Source organism: Mirounga leonina, unplaced genomic scaffold (assembly GCF_011800145.1).
Source record: "Mirounga leonina isolate KUSES-001 unplaced genomic scaffold, KU_Mleo_1.0 Mir_94, whole genome shotgun sequence".
Taxonomy (NCBI): Eukaryota; Metazoa; Chordata; class Mammalia; order Carnivora; family Phocidae; genus Mirounga; species Mirounga leonina.
Genome location: NW_023270855.1, coordinates 37,762,312 through 37,774,515, shown reverse-complemented (window position 1 = coordinate 37,774,515; position 12,204 = coordinate 37,762,312).

Sequence of the window (12,204 nt, the reverse complement as noted above, 5' to 3'; positions counted from 1 at the left end):
GCAATGCCAGTGCTCCTACACTTGCTGGGCCAGGGCCTGGAGACCCCAAGTGTGGCCTGGGATCTAGGAGCATGCTCCCTGCCTGAGGGCTTGCTAGAAACAAAGCATCTCAGGCCCATCCTGGTCCTTCTGAATCCAAATATTCGAATATTCGTTTTAACAAGATCCAAAGGAGATTCCTTTGCACCTTAATGTTCGAAAAGTACTGTCATTGGGGCACCTGGGTGGCTCAGTCGTTGGGCGTCTGCCTTCGGCTCGAGTCGTGGTCCCGGAGTCCTGGGATCGAGCCCCGCATCGGGCTCCCTGCTCCGCGGGAGGCCTGCTTCTCCCTCTCCCACTCCCGCTGCTTGTGTTCCCTCTCTCGCTGTCAAATAAATAGAATCTTTAAAAAAAAAAAAAAAAAGAAAAAAAAAGAAAAGTACTGTCATTGAGGACAATGGTTCTCAGTCATACTGATGACTGGGCTCCCTGCCCAGGCCCCCCCCCCCACCCCAATCCAGAATTTTCTGGGGATGGGGTTTGGACATTGGAAGTTTAAAAAAAATTTTTAAAAGGCTTTATTTATTTGAGAGAGAAAGTGAGCGAGAGAGAGAGCATGAGGTGGGGGGAGGAAGGAGAAGGAGAAGCAGACTCCCCACTGAACAGGGAGCCCAATGCAGGACTCATTCCCAGGGCCCTGGGATCATGACCTGAGCTGAAGACAGACCCTTAACTGACTGAGCCACCCAGGCGCCCCGATATTGGAAGTTTTAAGAAGCTCTATACCCTGTAGCCAGGGCTGAGAAGTGCTGTTTTGATGGCTGTAAAGCAAGAATGAAATGTGGGATTGGAGAATAGCACGGGGAGGGATTTAATAAGGGTCAGTCAGGCAGCGGTGTGAAGGAAGTACTCAGCAAACAGCACCAGTGATGGTGAACCAAACACGCGAAATGAAGGGGAAGACGACTTCACCATGTTGAGTCTGGATGGTTGAGAAAATGGTTGTGCTAGAAGTTGCTGTGGGGAGCTGGCTTGTCGAGGATAGTGGGAGCTTTGTTTGGTTTAAGACATTTCCACTTAGATTCGGTGGTGAGCACGCCTGGCAGCCTTAGGCACATCGGAGCATGCAGGTTAAAAAGGGCAGGACTGGATTTGTCATCCACCGTCACAGAGCGGGGGGCTCGAGGCATACAAATGGCACAAGGTGACCAGATAACAAAATCATTGTTGTGAATGATACTAAGATGGTAGCACAGAAGGAATTTTAGAAAAATTTAGGCCAAACTTCCGTGTGTGAACCAAGTGTCCTGACCTCAGCAATAGGGCAAGGAATGTCTTTCCAGCTTGACCTCAGCAACCCTGTGCTCAGACTCAGGGCGGGACCGTGCCCTGGGCCACCTTGCAGAGCCCGCGGAGTTCATTCCCAGAAGAGCCTAGGCTGCGTGTAAAGTTTCCCTGCCAAATCTGTGACTCAGCTACACACTTCCACAGTGATATTTTCAGAATACAATTATGTGTAGCAGAATCTCTTTTCCATGGCTGACAGAGTGGCCCATCTGTGGAGTTGTTAAGCTCTGTGCTCTAAAAAGCAGGCAGGAGGTGCACAGTGGGAGCAGATCGGGGACCTGCTCCAATGATGGCGGCCTGGGATTCACGTTCTGCACCAGGGCTCCGGAGCCCCAGCATCCCCTCTCCCTAAGGGACTGCGAGAGCTGAGCGGGAATGCACAGACCGTCTTGGCAGGAGGCTGCGAACCAGACTGAAAAAACACATCGAGACAAAAGAAGTAGGCTTGGAGTCAGGAAGTCGGGGTTCAAATCTAAGTCAGCTCTGCTCCCTATTGCCAGTAGCCTCTCCCATTTCTTCCTCAGCGAAGGGAGGGATTTTCTCTTCCTCACTGAGCTGCCACAAGTAAATGCAATATTGCATGTGAGCAATATAACAAATATACGAACAGATAAGAAAGAAGAAGACCAACGAAATGGGACTACCCATTTCCTTGATAGTTTGGGAGGTTTTCTAACTTTCCAAGGACACCACAGAGTAGGAATCAGCCCACTTGGTTCTGTCTCCGTGCTGGTCTACCCAGTTTTTCCTCCTTCAGCCTGAGACTCCCCAAGTCAGTCCTTAAGGATTTCTACACACTCGTGATCCACACCTGGTTCTGTAGGCACACTTGGCCTTTGGCAAAACCGTGAAGTTAGCAAAATTCCCTGTAGTGACCCTAGATCCTCCCTTTAGGGTTTGCTTCCCAAAGTAGGGTGGGCATCCCCCTTCCTGAAAACAAGACCGTCACATTCTCGTTCTTCTCCCTCCCTCACCTGAGGAGTAAAGGGCTCGCTGTGATATTTCCAGGGATACTGGCTTCCAGGTATCAGACTGAAGCTTTAAGCTGTAATGATGGAATTTCTGGCATCAGTGAGCTGGGTGGAAATGTGAGGAATTAGATTTTTCTGGTATCCTTGAAACTGTAGTGCATGGGCTTCTATCAAGTTGTTGGGCTTGTGATTGAATATTTCCCAGCCCTCAAAGACGGCATAAGTTATATGATCCATATTATCAGTGCTCTGGGATTCCCTAAAATGGGCCCAATTGCATTACTTTGCCAGGATTCTGTGAGAATCAAGAAGAGGACAGAGGAGCATACACGATATAAGGTATTTGCATTTCTCACACTGGCAGAATCTACCCGGAACCGTAGAAAGCTACAACCAGAAGAAATCTCACAAAAATCAGTTCATCTGTACAGTGCCGCGTTCCCAAGCGTTAGTGTGAATCAGAATCACTTGGAGGAATTCTTAAAATACAGAGTGCTGGGCCCCACGTCAGAGTTTGTGATTCAGTAGGTCTGGGGTGAGCTGAAGAATTTGCGTTTCTAGCAGGTTCTCCGGCGGTGCTGATGTTGCTGTTTTGGGGAGTACACCGTCCAGCCATGGGTCTTGTGCTTTGTACTTCACAAAATGCCTTCCCATACCAGTCTCCCGTGGCCCTCCGACTCCTTGTGACCTCGTGAGCTAGGTCCTTCAGGAAGGAGAAGCAAGTTCTTGGAAAGACTGTGGATGCTGAATGTCGCCCCGCCCTTCAGGGGCAGTAATCAGCAGTGCTGGGAGCTCGAGCCTGTCTTGTTGCCCTTTCTCTGGTTCTAGTGTGTACATTGCCAAGTAGTAGGATGTCAGCAAAGTGGGGCCAGAACCAGAACCTCAACCGTCTAACTCTTTCGGTGGGATTCTTTTAATCCACTTTGCCTTCAGCAGTCTACCGAGAGCTGTAATAATCGGGGTATTCTGGAGATTTGCGGAGAAATATTTGGAGAGGGAAAATGAAGGGGCTGGGGGAAAGAACCTTCCAAGAAGAAAGGTCTCTGAGGGATGAGAGGAGCCCAGTCAGGCAGGGGCTGGGAAAGGAAGCCAAGGAGAGGCCTGCTGAAGGGAAGGGGAGGGAAGGGAAGAGGGAAGGGAAGGAGAGCAAACTTTGGGTGCAAAATTAAGAAACCGAAAGACCTGTTAAACCACTCAGGCATTTAGCTTCATGGGAAAAGATGTCCAATGTTCTGTCTCTTAGCTGCTTGGATGTTGTGCCACATCAAAGGTCTGGTCTGTTTCTGATGTAGTGTGTTTGCGAAAACCCTCCCATCCACCCTGGCATTCTTTGTTATTTACCATTACAGTAGGGTCAGTATTTGAAAAAGTATGGAGCTCTTGATATGTTTCCCTCTCAGCCCCATGTGTTTCTCGTATTTATCAAAACGGAACACTAACAAATATTTATTCAGTTTTATAAGACATGTTGACAATAAAGACTACCATGTGTGTCTCCCTGCCATGGTGATTATTTTGCTCAATACGTGATTGACTAAGATGTCTTCAGTGTATTATAAACACAAATTAAAAATAGCAACCTAAAAAAAAAAAAAGAGAAAACTGACAAATGGGAAGGTCCATATTTTTGGATGCAACACGGTGCCAACCTGGTTATTAGAACATGAAACAGATAATCCTTAGTGAGTTATCTAAGTTTGTATAATGAGTCTTCTTCAAATAGGTATTTTTGGCTCCTGCAATGTTCCTCTTCATTTATAAAAGTCTCTCAAATTAGAACCTTTTAAGAAGTGGCATATTTTTTTCTGCACATATGTTCTAATAACCTTGGATATATAAAGACCTGGCTATTTTATCAAATGTTCAAAACCAAGGTCCAATTCCAATTGTTAGCACCCATTTATGACCGTAATCATGAAGCTAAGCAGAGGTTATTGCATTTTCATACTGTGTTTTTGTCAAACAGATAGAAAATATTCCTAAATTGGCTAAGTCCTCTCTACTTTGTTAGTGATAGGAGACTATAGGGGGTACAAAGCACTCAAGAGTTGTGCTGCTTATTTCTAAGGGTTTTATTAGTAAAACTGATACAGCAAAGATTCTTAATATTTTTATTATTTCCTACTTAATATTCAGCAAACACATCGACTTAAAAGTTGAAGAGACTTATGTCAGGACCAAGGATTTGTGACTTAGATTTTTTTTTCCCTTAAAGTAAGAAACGGAAGCAGGTCTACCTATATGGTGGCGCCAGGTCTGACAGGTACTGGGGCTATTTCAACTCCAGTTTTTGTTTCATGAATTGAATATTTAAACAACTGCTCTGAAGAAACAGAGAAGAAACTATACTGTTTGCACTATGACATTTCTGACGTTTATTGACTCTAATCTCCCAAACAACTTCCCGTCCTCATAAATTTGCTCCCGTGGTTGATTAGGATGCAGATTTGTGTTATTTTTTCTCCATCACGGTGTGTGAATCTACCAGGTTTATTTCCAGTGGTTAGCTAATGCTTTTAACATGGAGGTGGCCGTGCAGAACTCTTGACACCCAATGTTGGGTGTGTGTTCACTTCCACATTCAGTGTGTACCATGGGGCTGCACTTATGTGCGTATATGTAAATACCCATTTTATTATTATCTCTGCCCTTCTACTTGATCTGATTTGGGATTATGAATATGGACAGTTGAATCTCATATACTAAAGTGTGTATCAGAAATTAAATTTAAGGGGCGCCTGGGTGGCTCAGTCGTTAAGCGTCTGCCTTCGGCTCAGGTCATGATCCCAGGGTCCTGGGATCGAGCCCCACATCGGGCTCCCTGCTCAGCGGGAGGCCTGCTTCTCCCTCTCCCACTCCCTCTGCTTGTGTTCCCTCTCTAGCTGTGTCTCTCTCTGTCAAATAAATAAAAAATCTTTAAAAAAAAAAAAAAGAAATTAAATTTAAGCAAAATACAAAGATTATTTAAAAAAACTCAACTGTGTTCTGTTGTTTTTTGGCTATATTGAATGACAGGATGCTGTTAACAAAAAGGAGAGCCACTAGGGAGGATTGATATTAACAGGGTAAGGGGTTAAAGTCAAGGCATAGAGGTAAGAACTAAGACCAAGCAGAAGGACAGACTCCTGATAGCATTATTTAAATGGCGCCCTCTCTTTCTCTCCCTGTAACTGTCTATACTTGAATTCATATAAGGCATATGATTCAACTTGATAATACGTGTCAGAGGCTCTACGATATTGTTTTAAATCTTTGCAATAAATCATTAAGATGGGTGATGTTATTCCTGTTTTACCCCAGGAAGGTAAATGACTTCCCCAAATAACGTAGCTGGTGGCTGGCAAGGCCAGGATTTGAGCCCTTTATCAATCTGACTCCAAAATCTAGGCTGTCCAATACACCGTATTAGAAGGGTGAGAACCTTTAGAGATCATGTTTTATAACCCAGTCTATTTCACAGATGGGAAACTTAAAGCTTGCCCCCTTCATTGCTTCCCTCAGTCAGCGTGGATAATGGGGTGTTGACTGTGTACACTAGACTCTGCCAGGATTTCCCAACCGGGGAAATAGAGAGGATTTAGTGCATCAGAGAGTCATAGATAAGATTTAAGAACTGGGTCAAGGGGGACGGGAATGAATCAGTTAAAGGAACGGGAATTACTTAGTTTGATGTGAAATGTAAATCCTGCTCTTCAAGGGAAGAGTTAGTTGATGAAGGATAAAGACCAGCTGGCCTCTACTTTCCATTTCGCCCAAACAGGAAGGCCTTTATTTTTTGTGCTGGGTGGGGGCTAAGTCAGTTATAATCAAGAAGTCCTGAAAGGGGAAGGGTGTTGGAAGGAGGGTGGCTAGGTGGGGGATAGGGACCCCCACTAGGCTGGGAGCTGCTTTTGGTAGGTTCTTCTGTCTTTCTTGCCCAAGCTTAGAATAGCATTGCCCCTCTCAATAACTGCACTTACGAAATAACATCAGAGCGTCCTGCACCTACAAATCTTTCCACCCTCTGATCCATCTTGCCTACTGTGTTTAGAGCTATTTTCATGAAGCACAACTCTGATATTACTTCTCTGCTCCAAAATGGCCCCATAGTAGCTATTTTTAAGGTGTGGTCTATGGACCCCCAGAGGTAAGATTGCCAGTTGTAGCAAATAAAAATATAGGACACCCAATTAAGTTTGAATTTCAAATAAGTGATAATTTTTTAGTATAAATATGTCCTGAGAAATATTTGAGCATCTTGTAGATTATCTAGTAACTCCACCTGTGGAAATTTAAAACCCTTTCAAGGGGTCTCTGAGGTCAGATCTATTTGCAGAGTAACACTAAGACTTTGTCTTTTCTAGTGTGTTGATATGTGCAAATTCAACAGTAGTTAAAACTGCTGGTGTCTTTTTTTTTTTTTTAAGATTTTATTTATTTATTTGAAACAGAGAGAATGAGAGAGAGAGAGCACATGAGAGGGGGGAGGGTCAGAGGCAGAAGCAGACTCCCCGCCGAGCAGGGAGCCCGATGTGGGACTCGATCCTGGGACTCCAGGATCATGACCTGAGCCGAAGGCAGTCGCTTAACCAACTGAGCCACCCAGGCGCCCAAAACTGCTGGTGTCTTAACATGAATCAAGGCAGTGGAATCAAGGTGTACTGGTGGACACTGCATTATGCACAATGTCTGCCATGTACTTGCAGTAAAAATGTTGCCAATTTTAAGAATCTCCTTGATGAAGCATTAAAAATTATTAGTTTTGTTAAATCTCAACCCTTGTGTAGATGTCTTCTTAATATTCCAGGTGACAAACTAGGACATACACATAAAACATTTCTGCTGAATACAATGGTTGTCTCACTTTGTGATGGTTTGAGGTGGGGAGCTGAATGGGGTGCTTTTTCATGGAACACCATTTTTACTGACAAATTTTGGTTATTCATACCTAAGTCCTTGGCAGCTATTTTCCTGAAAATGAATGAAGTGAGCCAGTCACCTCAAAGAAAAAACTTGACAGTATTTGTGCCAATTATAAAATTTGAGCTTCCAAGTGAAAATGAGAACTTTGAAAAACTTCTATCTACTCCTGAGAGCTTGACAGCTTCCCAATATTTAAAGACTTTCTGATGAGATTGGTGGTGATAACAATGAATGTGGATTTTTTTTATACTGTATAATGAAATGTGTCAACATTTGGAAAGTCTGTGTAACTCAGTGAACCAATATTTTCCAAATGACCAATGCATGTTATCAAATTATGCATGAGTAACAAGATCCATTCAAAGTACAATCTAAACTGATAGATTTTAATGTAACAGTATGAGAAGTTTCACTGCTATGGTTTCAAATTCCACATTTCAACTAACCTTTAAAAGTCAAGTTTAATGTCATAGCAAAGGAGAATATCTACAATTATCTGAAAAGGCTATTAAAATGGTTCTCCCTTTTCCAACTAGATATCTGTATGAGGCTGGATATTCTTCATATAATTCAACCCAACATCCTGTCACTATGGATTGAATGTATGAGAATCCAGGTGTCTTCTTTTCAGCTAGACAATAAAGAGATTTGATGTAAAGGAATGCTATTCTTCTCACTATTTTGTTTTGGGAATTAGAGCTACTTTCCTTAAAAAAATGTTAACATGTAATGGGCTTATTACTATTTTAAAGTGAATGATAAATGATTTTTAAATGCTCTCAGTTCGAATTTTGCATATGGTAAGTACCGAGTGATAAAATCTATTGAGCAAAAGCTCTTTGGGGTTTACCATAATTTATCTTTAAGATTTATTTATTTATTCTGGAATGAGAGAGAGAGAGAGCGCGAGCAAGCAGGGGGAGGGGCAGAGGGAGAGAGAGAATCCTGAAGCAGACTCCCCACTGAGCATGGAGCCCTACATGGGCCTCAAGGTGGGGCTTGATCCCAGAACCCCAAGGTGCCCCAAGGTGTACCATAATTTTTAAGAGTGTAAAGGGGTCCTGAGAACAAAGGGCTTGAGAACCGCTGGACCACAGGACGACACCCAGAATGGTGAGCCAGGTGTTTGGGACTTTCCACCATCCCACTCCATCCTGTCTCTGCAGGCTCACTTAATATCACCATCTCTGAAGTACCCCCAGGTCCCAGCCTAACCACCTTACTGATTTCTGCACATGTTCTGGACTTTTCGGCCTAACTTTGTGCATACCATTCCTTTACCTGGAACATGTGCTTGTCTGGTGGTTAGAGGGTCAGGGCTATCATCTTAGCATGAAGGCCTGAGAATGCAGAAACTCACTGAAACCCAACTTCACAGTTTGTTTATAGATATATTCTGCATATTATTTTCCTTAATTAGGATTCCTGGAGTCCCAAGGACCCAATTTTCCCTTTGTGTGTGTGTATATATATATACACACGCACACGCACATATGTGCATATGTGTATGTATATACATATACATACATTCACACCATATATACTATATATATATTTTACCATCTAAGGGCCAAGTGTCCTGCCATAAACTTATGGGATTTTTGTAAATATTAGCTGACAATTTCAAGTGATATCTGTGGGATTTTATGATCCAGTGCAGATTAATCAGAGTATTTAGCGCCTGCTGTGAGCAGAACACTTGGCAGTGGGGGCAGGGGCTAAGGAGGTGATCCTTGCTTAAGGACCTGCACAATGGTTGGAGACACAGGATTCATAGCCAAGGAGCAATTAAATAGGACACAAGAAGGTATGTAATCAAAGGGATAACCAGGTGCTGTAGGCCTTTAGGGATGGGGAGGTGGAGGCAGGGGTGGGTGCACGTGTGTTTACAGTGGCTGGAAAAATCAAAGAAGGCTTCTGGGAGGAGGCAGGGACTTGCTGGGGACTGGTTAAGTAGGCAGGGTTTAGTTAGAGGTCAGCAAGGCAGGATTTCAGGCCAGCGAATAAACATGAGGCAGAGCAGAGAGTCAGAAATGAGCACAGCATGTTCACAGCCTAATGAGACTGCTGACCATGGTGAAGGTGAATGGTGCGAGGTGATAAGGTTGAAAGCTAGTCAGAGGATTTTAGCTTGGACATGGAAGGAGGGAGGAACCAGCTTTTTTTGGTTAGGGAAGTGGCATGGTGTTTTTTTGAGCACAGGATGGGTTATTACTGAAGGAGGAATGGAGGTAGGGCATCTAGTTAGTGATCTAGGGGTGTGAAGTGACAAGGCTCTGGACTGGGGTATCAGCAATGTTTTTTAAAAAATGAAATACATGCAGGGAGCCACTTCCAGAATGCCTGCTCAGTGCCTTTAAATGGGAGTGTTTTACATATGAGGGCATGGGGATTAAAGCCCCACAATGCGTGTTCGTGACATAATTGGGTCTTATCACATGTGGCTGATCTGGAGCTGAAATCTTTTATTCTAGCCTTTCTTGGGTCTTACGGTCTCAGCCACTAAATAATCGTGTGGTTTTGGGCAAGTCATTTAACTCCTTGGTGTCTTTGTTTTTTTTCATCTGTAAAATGAGGGTGTTAATAGGCCCTGTCTCCTGGGTTTGTTATGAGAATTACATGAGTTCATACATGTAAAGTGGCTATACTGGGGCCTGGAACATAGAAAACCTTTAAAAAATATTAGCTATTATTTATTTATTCATCATTCATATTAGCATGGGAATATAAATATTTAAATTACCCGGTGGGCCAAAGCATTCAGAGCTGTGCTGAATCAAGTGCCCCCCCCCCCCAAAAAGCTGGCTAGAGACATTGTGAAGATGGGACTCAGAAGCTAGGATGGAACAATGTTAAAAATTCTAATTCCACAAACTCCTTAAGATCTAAAGTGTAAAACCCGGAGACCCGGCTCCCACTGCAGAGAAGATAAATCTGGATTTCTTAGCGAGCCAGCAAGGCTTCTTGACTGGCTTTGTGTCGTCCCAGCCTCCTTCCTCCTGCAGCCTGGGAGGGCTGCCGCTCAATCCCACACTCCTGCTTCTTTTCAAACACATCCCATCCTGCACTTCAGTCTCCCCCGCCTTCACTCTTTCCCCAAAAGCTCATTCCTCTTACTCCACTTGTGCCCAATAAAATTAGTCACCTGTTTTTAATAGGCCTTATTTTTTAAGAGCAGTTTTAGGTTTACAGAAAAATTGCAGAGAAAGTGCAGAGTTCCCATATACTCCCTCCCCCAACTGTTTCTCCTATTAGTAACATCTTGGATGAGTGTGGTACATTTGTTACAACTGATGAGCCAATATTGATACGTTGTTATAAGTACATTGTTATATAAGTCCATAATTTACATTCGGGTTTACTCTTTGTGTTGTACATTCTATGGGTTCTGACAAAGGCATAGTGTACTCTATTCATTACAGTATCATACAGAATAGCTTTGAGGCCCTAAAATTGCCCTGTGCTCCCTCAGTTCACCCCTCCCCTTTCCTCCCCTCATGGATTTTTAAGAATCAGAATGCCATGTCTTCTGTGAAAACGTCTCAAATGAATCTCTTTCGTGCTTGCAGAGCCTTTTCTTCATACCTATTACAGCTCCTATGTTCCACATAGGATTGTAGATGGACACACACTCTTCTTCCTTCACTAGGTTGTATCTCCATGAAGGAGAGAAGGTACCGTGGATTTGGCCTGACAACACCTAGCCTAGACCCTGTTCTTAACAGGTGCCTTATACACGCTGGCTGACCTGAATTGTGAGCAAGTATTAGGGTGGGATTTTGCAGAACACAGGCAAAGCTTTAGACATTGAAGTCTGAAAGTGACAGGTAAATGTGTGAGGCACTCATTTTGTCAGCACTCTTGTGTCAGCACGCAAGGTCTGTGGATGGGGAAGTTCTTTGAAGGCAACCATCTTCTGTCCCTTCAGATTTGGGCTCCAGAGCAGCCTTAGGTGAAGTAGTCCAGGCCGGCTTTATATTACTGCTGGGCCACAGAGCTCTTCCCCTGCCTCTCCACCTCTCCAAAAAGAAAAAATGAAACAACAAAAGAGGAGATGGGGACAAGGAGCCCGATTGTTTTCATCCTTCCAGTCCCCGTGCCCCTCTCAGGAAGGCTCCTGGAAAGCCTTATGTTTGGTCCCCACTCTCTCTCCCCAGGTGGCCCCCAACAATGGATGCCCAGCGTGTTTTCTTTGGCCAGGGAGCACCTTCCCATAAACGCTTCTTATTTTCTTAAGTCACGCTGAGATTTTTGCTTTAAAGACACTGTTCTCAAACGTTCTCAAATGCTGTAGGAACATGCAGATCGGAACAAAAGCAAATAAATCGAATCTTGTGAAGTAAAGCAGAAGCCTTTCTCCAACAGCCAGCACAACGCTAAATGAGAAATATCAGTCATCCACTGGGTACAGTATATTCCCCTCTAGACAGGAGCTGCCGTTTGCAGAAACCCCCACCCCAAATACGCGACAGTGAAGGTACCATAGAAGGAACTACTCTCCTCAGCTGCCCCCCGGGAGTCAGCAGTTTTAGCGCGCTACCTATTCCTTTAAGCAACACACGCTGTTTGAAAGACCTTGGCCTTTACTTCCTTGTACCTGCCTGCAAACACACGTGGTGGGGGGGAGGGAGAGAGAGAGAAAGTCCCCCCCTCACTCCCCGAATCTTTGAGCCCGCAGCAGCGCCAGACCCGGCACCGGTTAGTGGGGGACACTCTGGAAACCCGGTTAGATCCCAAGGTGCCGTTACCTGGGACAGTGAATGCTCTCGAGAGAGCAGGGCTCCCCCATCCCCCCGCAACCACAAAAAGCCAGAGGAGAGGCGGGGGCAGTCTGCCGGGCCGCCGAGCTCGGAGGGAGCCTGATGAGCCCCTCCACGCGGAGACGACCGCCCGCTTGCACCTGTGCTCCCAGGGGGCGGGGCCTCCTCCAGGTGTGCGGAGGAGAAGGACGCGGAGCGCTGAGGGCAGCGCGGGAGCCGAAGCGTCGCACTCTCCCGCTCCCCCC